Raw genomic sequence first — 23,660 nt, 5'->3', positions numbered from 1 at the left:
GAACAGATCTCACCTTAGGAGCTCTCTTAAGGGCTAGGATTCTTTAAGAATAGCTTTTTATCTTTACTAGGACCTACTCTTAATTTTTAGTGGAAATCCTAAGAAAACATCATGATTCTAAGAATTTTCTTAGAATTTGGCCACTAGGAGCAACTCTTTGCACTAAAAATCTTTAGGAATACGGACCCAGGTTTGTTTCACACCTGACTGTTTTAAAGCTGCAGAATGTGGTGCCCCCACCCTGAGGAACACAGGGAGTGGACTGGTATGGCAGATCAATTGAAAATATCTACCTCTTAGAGTTTGTAGACCACTTCACACACTGGGTGGAGCTTTATACCAAAGGAAAAGCTGCTGCTGACTCAATCAATATTTAATCAGAAAGCCACCACTAACCCATCGAAACAGAAGAGTCTGTAGCTTTGAGTGTCGTTATCCCTAAAGTCTGACGCAAACTTTAACCCAAAAAGACCCAAACATCCATCACCAACCAAAACCATCTACTGATCTAAACTGTCGAATACCTGTTGATCCACTAATCCTATCAATACGTGTTAATAAGTAGTGTAAAATACAGTCATTCATCTTTTCATGGTCATCAGATATGACTCATTTGGATGTTCAGAGGCTCCGTAGTGAAAGTGGAAACACCGTCATCTTCTACAACATTGATTCACCAGTAAAACCCACGGAGTTGGATCAATAACAGATGATGAATACACTGAGTTTATGTTCAGTTAATGATATGTTTTACAGAAAAAGTTACTTTTTCTGTCGCTTTTGCTGTTTCTGATATAATAACCCTCAACTTTAATCTGAGATTTTATGAATATCTTCGTGATCAGTGAATTAAATATGGGAAAATACCAGATTTATACTGATAAAATGTAAAATACAGAGGATAATATCATAGCAAATGGTGATAAATCACTTAAGAAAGATATAGATATAGAAAAAATGTTATTTGGGAAGTGACAAAAAAGTACCACAGGGTCTTTATGGGTTAAGAGTTACCAGTTCTGGTTATTTAGATCAGTTTTTCCACTTTTCCTCATTATTTAAACTCTTATCCTCCATGTCATTGGTGACCAGTTATATGGTTTGAGTCTTAAGTCTGTATGTAACATTTATATATTTATTTCAGCATTCATATTGTTTTCAGTTGGTGTGAATATATTATGTTTGTCAAAGCTGAAGATGCGCTGTGAGATAATGTATAAAAGGGAGGTAAAATAAGCAGAAAGCTTCAGCCTACTTCAGTCTGACTGTACAAGTTAAAGTTGAAGTTTGTATTATAAATTTTTGTTTCATGGAGTGATTTGTTGGATCTATGGACTGGATGGATCTGTGGATTGTTTGTTCCTCAGATTGACCCCCCCCCTCCCAAAAAAAAAAAAAACAAAAAAAAAAACTGTTACATGAAAGCCACACTGGGCTGATTCAGCTAAATGCTAAAAGACACACTGTACGATGATCCCTGTCTGTTTAATACATGAAATGTGGCTTTGCACTTCCTTTTTTACAACCAAACCTCTAACGTTCTTTGAACTTTTACTGGGGGTCAGGGTCTCATGAACATGTAGGAAGTTAAATACTTCATTTAACCCTATAACACCAAACGTATCATATGTGATACATGAGTTTTGAAATCGTCTACATGATTAGTGAGACATTTTTTTTCTTAGAAGACCTGATGTATACAATTAGATACATGCAATACACAGATAATCCACCAGGGGGGAGGAATTCATTCACCAGACGCCTTTCCAGTGACACTACAAGACTGTCATTAATGAGGAAGGAGGCAGAACTTTGCCAATTTTGAAAAGGAATTACCAATTTGTTAGACATGTTTGTGTTATATTATGTTTTTGTTTGTTCAAAATTAATAATATTTAAGCATTGAGGCCTGATGTATCAAATATGATACAAAATTGAAAACTGACATCTGAAAAAACATTTGTCTGGGGGGTTGTTCGGAAGGACAAATAAAGGCTCCAGTTTCAAAGAACTGGAATTTTCTGTCAGTGATTTAATGGTTCAGACTTTACAGAGTTAAAGTGATGCATAGTCAAATATGGATGTATCCTGCATTATGAGTTCTGGGGAAGTCAATAACCTTTCTTAATAATTAGTATGAAATCTATGAAACTGTATCATTCATCCAGGATGTTCAGTATTTCAGTGTTTTCCAAAGAAACTACTTTGCTCTTCTTGGTGCCATATGTATAAAAAGCTGTTCAACATGGGGATAAAGAAAAGGAATGGACGGCTGATGCAGAGGACTCATTATGAAATCATGAAGATGATGCTGGTAAAAGATGACAGTGATGTATGTCTTTATTCACTCTGTGTCTTATTCTATCAGTGTAAAAGTTTGCCTTTTTCTCTTACAACTTTTTGTACAAAAAGACCATGGATTTTATTTGATTTGTGCGTCTTTTCAGCAGAAAGTTTCCTGATACGGGCAGATCTAATTCACAGCCAAACTCATGCTGAGTCTGCCGTCTCACTCTGGGAAATGAACGAATCTGGCTGGGCCACAAGTCCTTGAGCGATCTGTTCGGTATTGTTTGGCTTATAGAAGTGCAGAGGGCAGCCAGCGCATACGAGCGTTGGTACCAATATGATTAGTAACATCATTCAGGTGCAGTGGCTTCAGCGGCAGCAGACGGTGTATACACCTACAGTAAAGCCGGAGGGGAAACAGCAGTCAGCTCCTCTGCTGCACCACGGAAAACTTTGTCACACTGTATTCAAGTGAGTTTTAACGACATTTTTGGCTCATTTTGATCCCCAGGGTTCCTACAGAATACTACAAGTTAACCCTCCGGTATCCTGTCCAGCAAGGCCCTTACTAAGCACCAAGTGTGCCTTTTTCGCACACTTGTGGAATAATGTCAACAAAAATTTCATACAGTTTGGTTTTTTTTTTGTTTTTTTCTTTTACACTTTTTCTATTTCATCAACTTGAGCCAAAAAATAAAAATACCAAATACTCAATAACTGTCACATTTTTTAATCCTTTAAATGCCATGTTTGTAATGTAAACAAACCATTTTTTTATGCAAAAAACAAAAACAATTTTTTTTTTTTTTTTTTCAATACACTACATAAAAAGTGGATCACGTATTATTTGATTTTTTTCATCCTGGCATATGTCAATGATTAACTCCAACATTAGTTAATTTGCATTATTATTTTTGGCGCTAGGTCAAATGTTCAAAAATACTAGCATCTGTCACCAAGTGTGTGTAAAATGCACACCTATAAATCAAACTGTTAAATATTATATATTGATTTATTTTTCTGCTCTAATTTGATTTTATTTTAGTAAATCAAGGTCAGCCCTAATCATACATATCAAATGGAAAAAATAGTGTGTTTTAGGCACACTTGGGAGACAAATGCTTGGCTTGTAATTTTCTTTTGTTTATAATGTGCAAATTTTAGTTGGTGACCAGAATTTTAAAGATCATGCAAAAATGAACAACTTTTGAATTCTGACCTTATTTAAATTGTGAAAAATAATATGAAGTTTTTTTAAATGAAGTGCAAAGTGTGCCTAAAAGGCACACCTGGATACCGGAGGGTTAAATTTGGTCATCAGATATGACCCATTTGGATGTTCAGAGGCTCTGTAGTGAACATGGAAACACTGTGATCTTCTTCAACACTGATTCACTAGTAAAACCCATAAGTTGGATCAATGACAGTGGATGGACACTGGGTTTATGTTCAGTTGGTGATAGATTTAACTGAAAAAGGTCCCTTTTTCTTTACTTCTCTTCTGTTTAGATCTAAGAACCTTTAAATTGACTGAGTTTTCATGAATATATAAATTAAATATAAGAAGTTACATAATTTGACCCCGCCTTCGCCCCTATGTAACTGGGATAGGCTCCAAGCGACCCCCGTGACCCTAGTGAGGATAAAGCGGGTTCAGAAAATGAATGAATGAATGAAAGTTACATAATTTAGAGTGAAAAATACTAAATACAAAGGTTAATGTTATAATAATAAACGGTGATAAGTCACTTATGAGAAGTTACATATAGAGAAAAATTTATTTGGCAACTGCCATAAAAGTAGCACTGGGTCTTTATAGGTTAATTTTATTTTTTTCACATTTTAAAAACACAATTTTATGAGTGAAGAAAACCGTTGTAAAATAGTAAAGAAACATCTAGTTTTATGTGGAACCAGCTCAGTGGACTGCATCTCTCTGTCTGTGACACATATTACCAACACCAAAGTGGCCTTTACTCAACATATTTTTACTCATTCTGTGAGAGCAATGTGAAAATCACTTCAGGGAAAACTTTGTCATACTATATTTAACTCAGTTTTAACTACATTTTTGGCTCATTTCCCTGGTTTCCTACAGGATTCTACAAGTTAAATGTAAGACTTTTTAAGACCTTTTTAACCCTTTAAACCCTAGTGTAAAATGGCCCGCCTGGACTTTTTTCTTATTTTGACTAACTAAAACAGGGTTTTTCTTCCTTGGGGAATATGCGGCCCTGTTATTATCATTATTATTATTATTATTTTTTTTTTTTAATTTTTTTTTTTTTTTTAATTTTACTATACTTTAAAAAAAAAAAAAAAAAAGTATTTTCTCTTTAGACATGTATATTTTTGGCCTGTTACTGTGTGTGTTTAGTTGATTTATTTCTTGAGGGATGGGAGGTGGGAAGAACGCACAAAGGAGAATTGTAAAAAGTGAGACCCAGCATGACTATGTTTGTACTGTATCTGGAGGATTCTCTTGTGTGAAATAAAAAGATATTTTAGAAAAAATGAATAAAAAAAGTAATAATAAAGACTGAAATGAGAGTTTGGCACAAAGACTAGACTAAAACTAAAACAGGCTGACAAAAACAACACTATGTGCATCTAACCTTTCTTATCTTTCCTGATTTTCTCCAAGTAGCTCTGCACAGACAAAGGTGACATACTTGGTGTATCGTATACAGTAGGCTGCTCTTTCCCAAACAGGTCAAGGCCATATTTGCAGCACTTTTCAATTTCCTGACCGATTACTTCAGCCGAGCGACGCGTACAAATCCTATTGATCCGCATCCATCCGAAACCTCCACAACACAAAAACTGCTTAACTAGTTTTTGATGTAAGCAGAAATCAAACCCTATTTTAAAGGAAAAGGTTGAACTCTGCCTTTTCCTTTTTGCAGGCTCATAGATTCACTAAAACTAAAAAAACTGAGCACTTTGAAAGAAAATATTCGTGCTGTGAGAATCTGAGGGCAGTGCTGCGTCAATGAAGAAATACTTAGAATGAATGTGGAAAAAACACAGCACAAACACGTTTTACAGCATAACCCCAAACGACCTAAGTTATTAGGTCACGAGTCATACTTAGAAATATGATGACTAATGGCAACGGCAAAAAAATGAGAAACATGACTGACATTACCCTGCATGTCTGATATTCTGCCAAACTGGCATCTTGTCACCCAGCAGTAGATCAAGCGGCGTCATAGCCAAGAGCTTGGTGTATTCCTTTAAGAAACACAGAGGAACAAGGGATGAAAAAATGAGTTAGATGGAATAGGGCCAGCGGTCAGTACATGACCTTGTTCTGGTCCAAATAGATAGCTCTGTCATCTTCCGTGTGTGTGTTTGCTCACGTGTTTGTGTGTGTGTGTACAGAGTAGCGTTACCCGATGTCCTCACACCACCTCTGTCATATCGCCACATACTCTTCCTGTATTTGTTCGCTCTATAAATGCGCAACTTTTTCTTTTTGAAGTGTTTCCATGCAAATTGCAAAGAGATAAATTTGCAAAGAAATAGGCAAAGTGGAAGTCAATATATTTTGCTCAATAACGTAAAGTAGATTCGATGCTCATTTGAGGCAGAAAAAGGTTTAGTGAGATGGAGAATTGATGTAATAAACAGAGGAATGGTTCTGTCGAATACCTAATGACACAGGCAACATATGAAACTAAGGGGGCGGTCGGAGTGATGAGCTTTTCTTTTATTTTTCTTCTCTTCTCACTACACTTTGCTAACTCACTATTAGCAGGTTCAAGAGTTAGGCCTTATTTGGATTAGTTCAGGTGGTGCTTTAGCCACATAAACACACACATTCATCTATTTTGGCTAAATAGTTTTTCACGCAACTTGTTTGTTTTTCACACATTAACCCTTTCATGCATGAATTGTGAGAACCTTAGTCAAGATTTTTTTTCTTCAGTGTTTTTATTCCTCCTTAGGCATGAAAAAAACAATGCTATTGATTTTTTTTTTCTATGGAGTTACAAAAATATCCATGCATTTAATTTTTGAAGTAAAGAAATGTGTTTAAAACCCAATATCAGAGAGGGATATCAAAACAATGAAATAAAAACATGTTTAATGCTGCTAATCTGATGTCTTCTCACATTTTAACATATTCTAATGCTAGTAATTACTCACTTCATGGAGATAATGTGCAAAAAAAAAACCTTCTTGTCTAACAAATAACAATTGATTTACACTTTCAAGAACAGCAAAATTACAGTAATGGTCTGAATGTCAGTGTATGGGATGGTGCATAAGTGTCCACTGTGTTGGCTGATATGGAACTAAAACAACAAAACCCATGAATATACAAGAGAACAGCTGGAGAAGAACTGTCCACTGGAGTGACCACAATGCATGAAAGGGTTAAAGGTGGGGTATTATATCTGTAAATTATATTCTCTTTCCAGTGGCGGCTGCTCATCTTTCAGAGAGGGGAAGCTCATTGTCGGCTTACATTAAAAAAAAAAAAAAAAAAAAAAAGTGAAGTTATTTAAACATAAATTCGGCCCTCCGTCCCTTTTTAAGAAAATGGTCAGTGACCTTATCGTACCAAGTAAACAAGAAAACGTTGAAATTATGTTTAAGTGAAACCAGGAAGTACAATGAGTGTGTTTTATTTACAGTGCAAGAAATGAACAAGTCATTTCATAGTGGTTTCTCTCTCAATTTCACAGCAGAATGTGTGACGGTATTAAACTGAACTGTGTCAGTGAAGGAGTAGATCTGAAAATAGCTGTCAATCAAACAGGATTCAGCCTTTCAACTGATCCTCCAATCAGCACGTGGAAGCCTGGCATCCAGCTCAGCCGAGCTCCGCCCACAGCTCCATTCACCCCCAGAAGATGCCCGGCGTCCAGGGTCAGGACAACATCGTGGCATTTATCCAATTACCGTCCAGTTTTGAGTCAATGAAAAAAACTGTTCCACTCAGTCCCATTGAAGTGCATGGACGCTGAGCGTCTATGGGCAAATGCACTGAGCAGAGGTCGAATGAGAAAACAACGCAACGGGAATGTATGAGAAGTGAACATCGAGTCTGTTGATTTGTGATAAAGCTGATTCTGAACGAACTCGTCTGTGAGATGAACGTGTTCTAACACATTTGTAGTCAATGAAATGTCAACACAACCGTACATATTCAACCATTTAATTTTCATAATTTTAGGGGAAGCTGGGCTTCCCTTGCAGTCTGTGAGAAACCACCACTGTCTCTTTCATCTATATACATGTATTTGTTTTTATTAGTGGTGTTTGTATTTTGAGATCCAGGTTGGGTTGGTATGGGGGTCGACATCAATTCTGGAGGGGTGGGGTTGATACTTTGTGTGTCACAAAGTCTTATATCATGAAATGTGAATTTCTTTCTTTTTTTGTGTTGTACTTCTGGAGATGCACAATGAAAATAAATAAAAAAAACTGATAAAAAACAAACAAACAAAAAAAAGGTGGGGTATGAGATCTCAGAAAAACAGTTCGAGCAGCTACATTTTAAAAATACTCAATTCAAAAGTCCAAACCCCTTTCTTCAGATACCCCCCCCAAAGCCATGCCTCCAGCGTACTGGCATGCACAGTGCTTGTTCTTGAGGGTTCACGAGCGCTGTACAGCAACAGTTCACCGGCTGAGGCTCCGGCTCCGGTCCATGCAGACCTCATTCAGTCTCCTCCAACACCCCCGCTCTTCCAGAACAGCCCCAGTTCACACCTATCTGACTAATGTTACATTTCCTAGTGATTTATGTTAGTGACTAAACAGTTTGCCGGTGAACTTTCCATCCTAATAAAACTAATATAGACAAGCTCTGGCTCTGGCTTCATTTCCTGAACAAGTGCTCCAAGCCTCTGAGAATTTACAATTCATGCTCAAAGAGGGGGGAGGGACAAATGGCAGTTGAGTTTAATCATTTCGATTGGGCACTTAAAACTATATCTACCCATGTGGCATTTCTCACATCACTTAATAAAAATCTGAACATGAACAACCCGCCTCCCTCCAAAGCCCCGCCCACTTTCCTCTGCCTGAGCTCTGATGCTCTCCTCCTCTCACCTGATGCATGTGGTGGAAGCGGAGGTGGAGGCGGAGGTCTGGTCTGCTTTGGCGTGTCTGCGGACCCCTCCCTCAGTAATCAGATACATCATCCACCTGCCACGGCTCCTGTTTCATCAGTAGACCCTGTATTTAGGGGTCTGGTCTGTGCAGCGCTGGGTCAGGGTCTTCACCTCATCAGCTGGGAGATGAAGTGCACAGGCTGTGAATGTGCAGCTGGCGCAAATTTTCCGTGAACATTTGAGGTTTCATATCCATACTCTTATCATCCTACACTGTGTGACACCCAGTACATGAACCTGTATGAGTCCTGTGGTCATAAAAGCTGAGCTTTGTGCAGACCTGTCTGTTTAGTCCAGTACACCAGACTCCTGGACTTTTATCTCCATCCTTCATTCATCAGACTCCTGTTTGTTCCCCTTGGTTGTTGTTTCCGTTAATAAATCCGTTTTTCCCCTCCACATGTGCATTTCAGTTCTATCCATTCACATCCTTAGACAGGAGACTGTGGTCAGTAACAGGAGGAGCAGCGGGAGTGAAGCGTCAGATTCAGAGGGACACATATCAGATCCAGGGATGACAACAGTGGATCGGATGCAGGACAGCAGTAATGGATGATTGACAGGAGGCTCAGCCAGGTTCGGCCAATTATTTCATTTGGACCAAATAAAATGATTGGTCGGAATTTTATCAGAAATATGAGCAATATTTACTGTTTGCAATCACTGAATCAATCATCTTTAAGCTTGAAAGAATGTTATAATGCATATATATCTGAAAAAAGAATGACAGGACAATGTGAATCCTTTCAATGTTAGCGCTCCACCACATGAAGTCAAACCTGTTCTTTTTGTGCAGTATATGAAGATAAATCTGAGCTTTATTTGATTTCCGTTTTTAGGGTGTGTGGAGGCCAATAATGTAATAACGGCCGATAACGTGGTGAGTTTGCCATTTTTGAAATGTAATAGGCCAATGATGTAATAGGGGTCCTGGACCGGTAACATGGTGACTTTTGACCAGTAACATTATAACTCACAGGTGTCAAACATGCGGCTCAGGGGCCAAATCTGTCCCACCAAAGGGTCTGATCCGGCCCCTGGGATGAATGAGTGAAATGCAAAAATTACTGAAGATATTAATAATCAAGGATGTTAAAATCATTTTAGGTCATTTCAGTCTAAAGTGGATCAGACCAGTAAAATACTATCAGAATAACCCAGAAATAATGAAAACTGTGAATTTGTCTCTTTTTTTTTTTAGTGTAAAAAAAGTAAAATTATACCAAAGTAAGAGAAGTATGTTGAATTGTAAAAATATTCTGCCTGTTATTAAATGTTTTGTGTATTTGTAGATCCACTGTGATCTGTACGTTGTGATTTATGTGTATAAATGATAAACTGAGGTGTCATATTGTTAACATCAGCCCTGCGATGAACTGGCGACTTATCCAGGGTGTACCCAGCCTTCGCCCCTATGTAGCTGGGATAGGCTCCAAGCGACCCCCGTGACCCTAGTGAGGATAAAGCGGGTTCAGAAAATGAATGAATGAATATGAGCAATATATGAGAATTAAACATTTTTGAGTTTCAATACCTGGTGGATTACTTTTACATTTTAGTTCGACACACGTTTATTAGGAGCATTTTAAGATGGCAAAAGAAAAGTGTAAAAATGCCACATCATATGGTATAGCTTTAAAAAGACTGGATGGTGTTTTTTCAGTCCTGTCTGTTCCACAGGTGACAATTCTTTTTTTATTTTGGTGTTAGAGGATTTAATTAATTGGTTGTAACTGGGGTGTGAAGGGGATTTTAAGCAATACAGTAAAAAATGGTCCAGGAAAACATCTCGAACCCACCTTTAACCCTGAACAAAAGTTCCATGAAGTAAGGTTTTCAAGTTGATATGGAGGTGTTTGTATCTACAGGTGGAGGAGATCCACTTCAATAGCTCTGCAATAGCTCAGTTCAAACTACCAGGAAGAGCTTTAGTCTGTCTGTCTGTGAGTGAAACTGTGGAACAGTCTGGATCTTCACTACAATCAATGCCAAAATATCCAGAGTTTTAAAGCACTTTACAAACAGATGGTCTGGTCACAGTACAGGGAGGGCGGGGCTTATTGTTCATTGCTGGGCCATTCCATTCTTGGCTCTTTCTTACCTTTGTTGGTTTGTGCTTGTCGTTGTTTACCATGTTGGTATGTGTCACTTCCATTACCATTGTTGGTATGTAATTATTGATGAAATATATTGTATTATAAGTTCTGCAGACTGTCATTTAGAGAGTTACTAAATGTAATATACTTCACTTTTCCTAATCTGTTTTCTATCTGTTATTTACATTATTAGGATTCTAAACAGATGTCATTATATCATTGAGGAAGCACAAGTAATGTGTTATGTTGAATAAATGTGAGATGAGACTGGGATTTAATGAGTTTTATTCTTCCCACTCCTTTTTGAGCAGTACATATTGAATTAATTTGTTACTACTAGTGTACATGGCAATTGCTATTTTGTCTTGATCACCTCTGTTTATTAATTTATTTCCTCTGCCATTAGTTCCTAGAACACAAAAAAGGTTTGATTTTTTCTTCTGTTCAAAACAAATAAATAAATGAAAGATATATATATATATATATATATATATATATATATATATATATATATATATATATGTGTGTGTGTGTATACATATATATGTATGTGTGTGTGTGTGTATATATATATATATATATATATGTGTGTGTGTGTGTGTATACATATATATGTGTGTGTGTGTGTGTATACATATATATGTATGTGTGTGTGTGTGTATATGTATATATATATATATATATATATATATATATATATATATATATGTATATGTATATGTATATATGTATGCATATATGGAGAGAGAGAGAGAGAGAGAGAAAGAAAACAGAAACCCTATTCAGAAAATAAGAAAATTTCCAGAGAACAGGAAGGAGCTGTAAAAGAATGATAAATAAATTAAATAAATAAATACTTACATGTCTTGAAGTCTGTGAATTAGTATGCCAGATGTTTCTTCTTGTACTTTTTGTCGCCCCTGTCACAATGTTTGTCTAGCACTAAATTAAAAAAAAAAAAAAAATTAATAAATTTAAACTAAATAAAAGTGCAAAACTGCCTTCAAGTACAACGCTACCAGTAGATGATGTTAAATATTGCACACTCAGGGCCACATCTACTAAAGGTTTGCATGTATTAAAACGTGTGCAAACTCATTGCACGGGCAAAACAGTGTGCACTAAGGGTTGCATCTTTCAAAGGTGCAAAATAGCGAGTCTGCATCCAGTTAGTACATTTGCCACAATGAATATGAAACATGGGGCGTTTACACGCAGTTGTGTGTGTGCTGGGAGGAGAAAATGTAAATATATTAATTTAGCACACGCAAAGTGATTTATCAAACCTGAAAGGAATTTTGCTGATAGAAACTGTGTCTGTATTTAACACATTTCAAAAAGAGGTGCAAACGGTTTGGATGTGTAATTGCACACATGGAAGTGGTTAGGAGTCATCGAAATGATGAAACGAGATGCAGAATGCAGATTTTTCACCCTTGCGTGAACATTTTTAGAGTGACGGAATGTGCCCCCCCCCACCATCACCACCTTTAAAATGAAAAATAAATGAATGAATGAGTCATGCAATACCTTCTTTGACAAAACTCCCATTACATCTCCATGCGTCTGGATCATTCAGTGCGCTGTTACCATTAGTGCTGGTGTATCCCAGAGCAGTTTAACGCATGCAAAACCCTCATTTCAATAGGGCAGTCTGCAAGATTTTGCACCTGTTGACATTTGAGTAAGCATTCATTCATTCATTCATTCATTCATTTTCTGAACCTGCTTTATCCTCACTAGGGTCACGGGGGTCACTTGGAGCCTATCCCAGCTACTTACAGGCAAAGGCGGGGTACACCCTGGACATTTTGCCAGTTCATCACAGGGCTGAACATATGGAGACAAACAATCACTGTCACATTCACACCTATGGGCAATTTCGATTAACCAGTTAACCTATCAGTGCATGTGTTTGGATGGTGGGAGGAGCCAGAGTACCCAGAGAGAACATGCAAACTCCACACAGAAGGGTCCCACCCCCCATCGACTGGTGTTGGAATCAAACCCAGGACCTTCTTGCTGTGAGGCACTAGTGCTATCCACTGCACCACCGTGTCGAGTAAGCAATCTTAGTAAATCACCCACAAACCATGGTTACACCCCACACGCAAAATTCTAGATTGTGCACGCAAATTCGTACACGCAAAATGGGACCTGAGTAGATCCGGCCCTCAATCCTCACCCTAGCTAGCCCACAAAACATCATTTGCAAAGCTGAAAAAAAAAAGCCTAGCAACTAAGTGAACGACAGAATAAATCTTAAACACAGATTTCGTCAAAGCAGCCAAGGCATAAAACTGTAACGAAGAAGCACAAAGCTGAGATTAAAACCTGGTCACTTATCACCTTAGACGGGATGATAAAATTCTTTATTCAGTCATCACATAATAATACAACCAGTGTCAACAACAACACTTCAAACATTACAAACAGGTTAATGACTGAAAAGGCCCAGGCAGAAGCAAAATGTTTATATTAATGCCTGTCCTACAGAACAAATTCAGCTACCCAGCATCTAATATAGGAAAAATAAAATAAAATAAAAAAACCAATGCATCCAAGCAAACAAACAAGCGAAACATAAAAAGATGAAAATAAACCAGAGAAATAGAAAACTTAACCACCAAATTAATGGTAGTTTAATGTAGAATCAAAAATAAATTATTTACCTATTACTTATTAGATCTTACCAATTGTATCCTTCAAAAATTGCCTTTTTTTAAATACCAAAAATAAGCTACACATTCTTAAATCCATGCTGGCCTCATTCCATAGTTTAACTCCAACAACAGATATACATCTGCTTTTTGTCTCTTTTCTAGCTTTTAGTACAACAAATTCACGAAAATCTCGCAAATCATATTTAGACTCGTGTTGAGAAGAACCTTTGTACACAGACGGGGAGTAACTTTTTTTTGGGGGGTTTATACATTATTTGCATTATTTTATAGTAAACCAAATCATTAAATTTCATAATATGGGATTTCATAAACAATTCATTTGTATGCTCATAGTAACCGGCCTTATTAATAATACATATAGCTTGTTTTTGTAGGAGGACTATAGTATTTACAGTTGTTTTATATGTCGAGCCCCACAGTCCCACACAATATGACATATAAGGAAGTATAAGTGAACAGTAAATTATATGTAGTTCCTTATGGTTGAGCATATTTCTGGACTTATACAAGACTGCCATTGATTTTGCGATCTTTCCTTTTATATATCTAATATGTGGTTTCCATGTTAATTTGTGATCAATAACAACCCCTAAAAATTTTGTATCAAACACTCTTTCAATTTCAGCATCATATATTTTTAATGTAATGTCCCCATCAATTTCTTTTTGATTCCAAAAAACCATGAATTAATTTTTTTTTTTTTAATGTTAAGTGACAATCTATTGACATCAAACCAAGTTTTAAGAATTTCTAAATCCCTTTCAACCATGGACAAAAGTTCCTTTAGATTTTTCCCAGAACAGTACATATTTGCATCATCTGCAAAAATAATACATTTTAATAATTCAGTAACATTACAAATATCATTAATATAGAGGAGAAAAAGTTTTGGACCAATCACCGATCCTTGGGGTATGCCACAGGTGACCTTCCTGTATTGTGACATAGTATTGTTAATTTGTACATATTGCTGCCTATTTTCCAAGTAGCTTTTCAGCCAAGAATAAGCCACACCTCTTATCCCATACTTCCCCAGTTTTCTCAATAATATGCTGTGATCTATTGTGTCAAATGCCTTCTGTAAATCAACATACGCTATATTGCCAAAAGTATTTGCTCACCTGCCTTGACTTGCATATGAATTTCAGTGCCATCCCATTCCTAGTCTATGGGGTTCAATATGACGTGGGTCCACCCTTTGCAGCTATAACAGCTTCAACTCTTCTGGGAAGGCTGTCCACAAGGTTTAGGAGTGTGTTCATGGGAATTTTGGACCATTCTTCTAGAAGCGCATTTGTGAGGTCACACACTGATGTTGGACAGAAGGCCTGGCTCTCAGTCGCCGCTCTAATTCATCCCAAAGGTGTTCTATGGGGTTGAGGTCAGGACTCTGTGCAGGCCAGTCCAGTTCATCCACACCAGACTCTGTCATCCATGTCTTTATGGACCTGCTTTGTGCACTGGTGCACAGTCATGTTGGAAGAGGAAGGGGCCAGCTCCAAACTGTTCCCACAAAGTTGGGAGCATGGAATTGTCCAAAATGTCTTGGTATGCTGAAGCATTCACAGTTCCTTTCACTGGAACTAAGGGGCCAAGCCCAGCTCCTGAAAAACAACCCCACACCATAACCCCCCTCCTCCAAACTTTACACTTGGCACAATGCGGTCCCACAAGTATCGTTCTCCTGGCGACCGCCAAACCCAGACCCGTCCATCAGATTGCCAGATGGAGAAGCGCGACTGGTCACTCCAGAGAAGGCACCGCCACTGCTCTAGAGTCCAGTGGCGGCGTGCTTTACACCACTGCATCCGGCGCTTTGCATTGCACTTGGTGATGTATGGCTTGGATGCAGCTGCTCGGCCATGGAAACCCATTCCATGAAGCTCTCTGCACACTGTTCTTGAGCTAATCTGAAGACCACATGAAGTTTGGAGATCTGTAGCCATTGACTCTGCAGAAAGTTGGCGACCTCTTCGCACTATGCGCCTCAGCATCCGCTGACCCCGCTCCGTCAGTTTACGTGGCCTACCACTTCGTGGCTGAGTTGCTGTCGTTCCCAAACACTTCCACTTTCTTATAATACAGCTGACAGTTGACTGTGGAATATGTAGGAGCGAGGAAATTTCACGACTGGATTTGTTGCACAGGTGGCATCCTATCACAGTTCCACGCTGGAATTCACTGAGCTCCTGAGAGTGACCCATTCTGTCACAAATGTTTGTAAAAGCAGTCTGCATGCCTAGGTGCTTGATTTTATACACCTGTGGCCATGGAAGTGATTGGAACACCTGATTCTGACTCCCGCTCTGTCAGTGGGATGGTCACCAGGGCCACAGCTCGAGCAGACTGTGAGGTGCCACGCAGGTGCACTACTTTTGGACAAACTGCACTTTCAGTCACTGGGACTGAATATTGGAACAGTTTACCGCTCAACATAAGAGACTCACAATCATATGCCTCCTTCTAATCACAACTTAAACATTGGATGAAGGAAAACCAAGCCTGTGACCTTCAGTAGATCATCCTCACTGTCTTGTTCTGTGTGTTTTTAGGATGTTTTGCATTTCTGTCTACTGTCTTTTTATGATGTCTGTTACAATATTTTGCCTTTTTGTCTACTGTCTTTCTTGTCACCTGCCTAGGGACTACAGATGGAAATTAGCACTGCAGCTACAATCTGGCATATTTACAGCTGCAAGTGTTGTAGATGTTCATTAATATGCACTGTCCCTATTAAATAAATCAAATAAATAAATAAATAAATTCTGATTATTTGGATGGGTGAGCGAATACTTTTGGCAATATAGTGTATATACCAACTGAATATTCCTCATTTTGATTCAAAGACATGCGTCCATGTGCATTTTTATTCACGTCCGCTCTGCACTTTCAGCCATTTTTTAACCACAATAAAAGCCGTTTTTCAACTGCAAACGTAACCTTGAAGAAGCATGTGTCAAAACTTCCATCAATACCAATACAAGTCATCTGTAAGCAGTCCTGTTCCGTTTGCCTCAGCCTGATAAATACCCCTCTTGATCACCCTTGACACATTTCTTTTCCAGTTTAAATACACCAGCCTGGGTCTGTTGCATCCCTCTGAGGCTTTCCACACACAATGCTCCATCCCCGTGGTAACACATTGAACCTGTGGCGTCATTACACTTACGGGACGTGTAACTGGATAAAGCCATCAGTGCTTAAGCGCTAATGTAGGCACTCGCTCGTATTCTGCATCTTCAAGCATTTCTATTCACCGTGTATATGAAGCTTTTCCCCCCAACTGGTAATGTATTCAACCTCCTGCTGTCGTGTTTATGCAACGCGCGCCTTCATGGTGATTTCAGATCGTTGCGTTCGGGGTGTCTATCGCAATTGACAAAGCAAAGTAAACCGGATTGTTACTCTCGGCATCAATTTTCCCCTGACGTTATCATCTCGGCGCTCTACCGCTGCACCCCTTTCTCTTTCATATCCCGGTTCTCTCTCAGTTTTCATTTCCTCTCCTCTCTGCCTCATCTTTCTGACTCTTCTTTTCTTTGCTTTTTTTTTTTTTTTTTTTCATGTCCTGACCTCTCAAAATTCCCCTGCATGCCTGCTTGCCTGCTGCCACCACTACGCCGGAGGGATTTGAAGGGATGATCAAGTGAAGATGATGTGCTTTGCAATTTTTTTTTTTTTTTTTTTTTCATTTCCACCCGCTGCGCCTGTATAATACTTTATCCGTAACAGTTTAGACGACGTGCTGATGCTCATTGGCGCGGGCTCTTCATGATACGGGGGGCTTGTTACGCTGTCGACTAAGCATAAAAAAAAAAGAAAAAAGAGGCGCTAACACCAACGTCGGCGCTCTCGAAAGTCAAAGAAGAAAGACCTGAGTTGCTTTTGAAAGGGATGTCAGCGCAGGAAATGAGAGTGAGGATAGAAGAAGAAGAAGAAGAAGAAGAAGAAGAAGGAGGAGGAGGAGGAGGAGGAGGAGGAGGAGGAGGAGGAGGAGGAGGAGGAGAAGGAGAAGGAGAAGAAGAAGAAGAAGAAGAAGAAGAAGAAGAAGAAGAAGAAGAGGCCTCTGAGGTGAAAACATTGTAATTGAAGGTGGGGATTGAAATATGCGATGCAGGCCGGAAAAGGCAAAGCATACAAGAAACGAAGGAAAGAAAAGAAGGAAAGGAGGGTTTTTCTGGGTGAAGTGGAGACTGGAGGCGAAAGCTGTGATATTCTCTCTCTACTGTCTCTCTTCCTCTATGACACACTTCATGAGTTGCCAAATTAGACGTAGAACTTATGAAAAAGCACTTCAACAGGCAATTATTTTCCCCCCTTGTGAAAATCCCAGCGTTAGTGTCGGCTTATTAGGAGATGAATGCGTTTGGCATTTAGTTTTTTTTTTTTTTGTTTTTTTTTTTTCCCTGCTACATAAATGAATGGAGAGAAAAGCATCAGTGGAGACTTTATTAGTCTCTGACACACAAGTACACAAAATGATACACAGATTAAAGGATGTCGGCTCAAAAACACCTGAGTGGGAAAAGGAAAAAATACTGAAAAAAAAAAAAAAAAACAAGCCTGTCTTATCCAAAATAGCAGAGAGATAGTGTGTTGTTCTGCTCATTTGTTGTGCAAACTAGGTTTTAGAGAAAATGGAATGTCTCTGAGCAACTTTATGACGGCGGATTAGGAGAAATATAAGGAAGGAGATGGTGATATTTAGAGAAAGAAAAGCTTCTTTAGGTTCTGTATATCAGTGAATCAGTGATCAGTGATGACTTCTGTAGTTAATTTTAGGTTAGGTTTCAGAAGTTAAAGACAACACTTTAGTTTCAGTTCTTTTTAACCTTTTCATGCATGAATTCTGAGAACCTTAGGCAAGACTTTTTTTTCTGAGGCGATGAAAGTCATTTGTAGCTTTAACCCTCAAGGACACAGAGTGACATTTGTGGCACTTCCCAAATGAATTTTCCTCTATATGTAACCGTCCTTAAGTGGTTTATCACCATTTATTGTAATATTATCTTCTGTATTTTGTGTTTTTTCAGTGAAAATATATATATATTTTTTTTTTTTTTCTCCTGCTACATAAATGAATGGAGAAAAAAGCATCAGTGGAGACTATATTAGTTTCTGACACACAAGTACACAAAATGATACACAGATTAAAGGATGTCAGCTCAAAAACACCTGAGTGGGAAAAGAAAAAAAAAACAAAACAAAAAAAAACAAGCCTGTCTTATCCAAAATAGCAGAGAGATAGTGTGTTGTTCTGCTCATTTGTTGTGCAAACTAGGTTTTTAGAGAAAACAGAATGTCTCTGAGCACGTTTATGACGGAGGATTAGGAGAAATATAAGGAAGGACACACTGTAATACCGGATAAATTGAGTTTACTTAAAAAATTTGAGTAAACCGGTTACCTTAAAGAATTTAAGGAATGAGTAATGAGAACTTGAGTATACTAAACTTAAATGCTTGATTTGAATGTAAATGCTATTTTTAGTACAACCCACTAAATGCCAAGTTAATTTAACTTAACATTTGTTGCAATGTCAATTGCTTCGGATTATCACTAACTTAATATCATCAGTGTGTTATACTCATTCTGAGTTGATTTAAATTAAAATCTTTTGCAGTATAAATTGCTTTATGAAATTATTCAACTTAACATATTACGGCATGGATTGAAGTTAAGTAGGAAGATAGCTCAGTGTAATTTACCAGAACAGGAAATGCTTTTATTTTGGTGAAGCATAAAGATTTCCATTGAACAAGATCTATGGTAGATGAACAGTAAAGCCATTGTTCTTCCTATGGCTCTGGCGCATGGTGCAGCTGTACAAAAATACAAACACAAACACAAAAAGGCCAATAAACACTGACATACACACATTAAGTCCAAATTAACACCTACACCACAACCCCGCTGAACCCCTGCACAGAAAAAGAACACATTTTCAACAACATGCCCAATACCCACAATGCAATGTGGAGATGAAAAGGTGTGGTCATGACTAAAACTTAGTGATTTAAATCCATTCAACTTAAACTTTTTCGTACTTCCGACTATGTCTACAAATTAGTAGAACATACTTAACATTTTATAGTAATGGAATAAAACTTAAATCATTTAAGTACATTGTAATTAAAGCATTTTAGTAAATACAAAGTCCAGGCTTACAGTGCAGGGTGATATTTAGAGGAAAAAAAGCTCCTTTAGGTTCTTTAAATCAGTGATCAGTGATGACTTCTATAGTTAATTTTAGGTTAGGTTTCAGAAGTTAAAGACAACACAGTCCTTTAGTTTCAGTTCTTTTTAACCTTTTCATGCATGAATTCTGAGAACCTTAGGCAAGATTTTTTTTCTGAGGCCATGAAAGTCATTTGTAGCTTTAACCCTTAAGGACCCAGTGTGACATTTGTGGCACTTCCCAAATGAATTTTCCTCTATATTTAACCATCCTTAAGTGGTTTATCACCATTTATTGTAATATTATCTTCTGTATTTTGTGTTTTTTTTCAGTGATTTTTTTTTCCCCAACATTTAATTTACTAATCATGTAGATGTTCATAAAAGCTCAGAGTAAAGTTCTGAAATAACCTCCTGAGACCCAGAAAAGTACAAGCTTTGGCTTTTTTTATTTTATTTTATTTTATTATTATTTTTTTTTACATTAAATAATTGCCTATATTGGAACACCACTATGCAACAGTTTTTTCAGATGCATTTTTACCATTTTTTATGGGATGTCCTTTGCAGTGGACTTTTTCTTTTGTTTGTTTGTTTTGTTTATTTCTATAAAGCTGTGAAACTCTTGTCCCCTACAGAGGACAAAAAGGCATTGCTGGGTCTCAGGAGGATATTATATCAAAAATACAGAAAACTGAAGAAAAAGTGACTTTTTCAGCAAAATGTATCATTAACTGAACATAAACCAAGTTTGTCCATCCACTGTCATTGATCCAACTCCATGGGTTTTACTGGTGAATCAATGTTGTAGAAGATGACAGTGTTTCCACGGTAACTACGGAGCCTCTGAACGTCCAAATGGGTCATATCTGATGACCATGAAAAGATGACAAACTGTGTTTTACACCAATTATTTACATGGATTAGTGGATCGACAGGGATTAAACAGTTTATATTAGTAGATGGTGGATGTTTGGGTCTTTATGGGTTAAGGTGCATGAGTTTGGATGGTATGAGGAAGTCAGCGTACCTGCACAGAACCCACAAAGACATGGGGAAAACATATCGGGAAACAGAATCTTCAAACCCAGGACCTTCTGGCTATGAAGTGACAGTACAAACCACTGCACCACTGTGATGATACAGATATACTGAAGAGACAGAGGGAAACGTTTCAACAACACGGAAATGACCCTGAAACAAGACAAGATAACAACAAGAAAAAAAAAGTCAGATATTCTCTGAGAATAAAGTGGCGCAATTATGATGACAAAAATATACTGTCAGAGATTGTAAAATTCAAGTTTTCACTGCACTGCTTGTAAATCTAGTCTGACTCAGTGGGCCGTATGTGAGGGAGATGGTCTGGTGTAAATACATAGTTTTTACATTTTTTGAAAAGAAAAAAGCAATTTAGAATTTGCAGCACAGTCTTCCACTTAAAAAAAAAAAAAAAAAAAAAAAAAGCATAAAATAAACTGCAGTGTACCCCCAGAGCCATGACAACAGGGAGTCCAAACAACAAACCAAACTTTCTAGTGCAAACGGACAAGCCCACAGTTTGTTATGACCAATTTAAACACTTATCTAGTGGCTACGAATTATTCAAAATGAGGGAAAGAAGAAGACAAACTAGCACGGGAGGCTGTGTATTAACTTAGCGTTGGTTGAATCTCAACAATTTGCTGAATAAAGAAAAAAAAAAAACATATATTTGAAGATGCAAAGTCTTTTTTCCGTGTTAACCCATAAAGACCCAAACATCCACTGACAACTAAAAGCATTTACTGATATAAAAAACGGAATAACTGTTGATCCACTAATCCTATCAATACATGTAAATAATTGGTGTAAAACACAGTTTGTCATCTTTTCATGGTCATCAGATATGACCCATTTGGATGTTCAGAGGCTCCGTAGTTACCATGGAAACACCGTCATCTTCTACAACACAGGTGTCAAACATGCGGCCCGGGGGCCAAATCCGGCCCTCCAAAGGGTCCAGTTGGTTCTCGCAGCCCTTCTGTTAGCTTAGCTTAGCATAGTCACTGCATTTCCATGGTCACACGTAGACAGTTTTTTAAAGGTGATTTGTTGTCTTTTGTAAGTGATTTTGTGAAATCCGATTCTCCCTAATTATTTCTTTAGATCCGCGACTTACTGCACTCATACAATCCTGGGACTGTTGTGTTGACGGAAGTTGGAAAATCTTGTTGTTGGAAGGGATGCATGCGCTAAATTAGCTTTGCTTTACCGTTTTAGCTTTGCATTGGGTTTTATTTCCCAAGATTTTATCAGTGCAGTAAGTCACATGGCCATGATTTGAGCCTCAATTTGTGATCATATTGACCCCACCGAACTAAAGGAATGATTAGGGAGAACTGAATTTCACAAAATCACTCATAAAATACTACGGATCACCAATAAAAGCCTGGCTACGTCTGACCATAGGAGTGAAGCGATTATGCTAAGCTTGGCTAAGCTAAGCTAATGGATGGGCTGCGAGAACAAGGTAATCGGTGCACTGCAGTGCAAAGTGATTTGCCCACTTATCGAACTCATTAATGCATGACAAATGAATGAATAAAAAACAAGTGGTGAACTCTTCCTTCAGGGTTTTCCAGGCTGGTAGATCCCATCAGAATAGCCCACTGGAACGGTTTGGGTTGACTAGACTGCATTGCATATTCTTCCACCAGCGCAAAATGTGTGCGTCATCGTGACAGGACAAGACAACGAGCATGTGCAGAATGGAAGGAATAAAGTCCAAACAGAATAAAGGGTTTACATGTCTGAGGAATAATTTAGTTCAGAGTTAAAAGTGGATTAATTGGGTTTAAATTTAATCCGAACTGTTCTTTTTCAACTGGAATAAGGTGTTTACATGGTCATCTGAAATAGGATCTAACGTTTAATCAGATTAAACCAGGAATAAAAGTTGTCATGTAAATGCATGGAGTGTCACTCAATTTGATTTCAATATATTTGTACTAGTATTTACATGCCATTTATACATTTTGTGTATTTTTTAAAACTGTAAAAATGTCGTTGATTCAGCCGGGCACAGCCACCAGGGTGCCAGCTGAGCCGACACGAACTGCATCTTGGGAATTACTTCCGAACCAAGTCTACACAAGTCACCACCCAGTGCATCCTCGGCTTAAGCTAGCTGACAAGAACAACATCTGAGTATTCCACGCGTTCTTGGTTTATGCGAACTTGCAGTTGGAACAGTACTGGCACTGTGATTGATGACGTTTCACAAGAACAGACACGAACGCATGTTGAAAAACAGCCGATATCTGTGTTTATGCCTAACATGGCGGCTGTCTTCCCAAACTCTTCAGCAGGAGTTTTTATTTTTCAGAATATTACTCCATTCTTCCCAATTGAAAACCATTTTTCATTACCTGAAGTGTCCCTTCAGGTAAACAGTGTCACAGGAAGTTCCGTGGTCATTTTTTGCGATATCAGGTCTGGGTGCAGACACAGCCCTGCCTTCTTCATTTAGTCCACTTCCACCTTCCACTCCGACTGTCACTTTATTCAGTCCAGGACACTCTTGCACAGGGAGACAGTTCACTGAGTTATCAGCTCATAGTTAATTAAAAACATTGAATCAGGAGTTACACATAAATCAGCCTTATTCAGTCTATGGAAGTCATTAACCAACAAGTCAGTGCTGAAGGCCCACTTTCACTGTAAATTTGCATTTGTCTGTTGCATCGAGCCCAGAGGGGAGGTGGTGGGCAGACCAGACTGAACGCTGTCTAAAACGATGGTTCTCAACTGGTCTGGCTTCAGGACCCACTATCACCTATGTCAAGTACAAGGTCGAGGTTTCTCCTGGCAGTTCTGGTACCAGAGTTAGCGGGGCAGAGGTTGGAATTAAAGGTAGTTAGAAGACAGGTGAGTGTTTCAAAATTTGTTCAGCTAAGTAGTATCTTCACGGGTTAGTGCGTGAGGGTAAGACCCCGGCTTAGCCACGTAGGATCAGGACCCTATCTAAACGGAGAGCTGAACCATAGTAGTACCGAGGATTTAACACCTATCAATGACAAGCCACGACCCACACTTATAAAAGTTCTGCATCTCAAATGTATGCACTGCAAAAATCAAAATCTTACTCAGTGTATTTTTCTCATTTCTAGTCAAAATATCTCATCACACTTAAAATAAGACATAATCACCTAAAGAGTAACTTTTCAGTGAGATACAAGAACTTCTTTTTAGACAACAGATCTTGAAAATCTTATTTCAAGAAATCTTACCAAGATAATTTTCCC

At 38.1% G+C, this 23,660-nt stretch overlaps 1 long non-coding RNA gene across 1 annotated transcript; it reads left to right on the top strand.

Moving 5' to 3' along the window:
- Positions 1-854: 854 nt before the first annotated feature.
- Positions 855-23,279, top strand: LOC115427235 (uncharacterized). Its single transcript, XR_003936457.1, has 5 exons — positions 855-1,002; positions 3,592-3,602; positions 7,089-7,091; positions 14,075-14,082; positions 23,269-23,279. It is a non-coding gene; the product is annotated as an uncharacterized LOC115427235 (long non-coding RNA).
- Positions 23,280-23,660: the final 381 nt, after the last annotated feature.

Source organism: Sphaeramia orbicularis, chromosome 10 (genome assembly GCF_902148855.1).
Source record: "Sphaeramia orbicularis chromosome 10, fSphaOr1.1, whole genome shotgun sequence".
Lineage (NCBI taxonomy): Eukaryota > Metazoa > Chordata > Actinopteri > Kurtiformes > Apogonidae > Sphaeramia > Sphaeramia orbicularis.
This window is presented reverse-complemented; position numbering and strand designations above follow the sequence as displayed.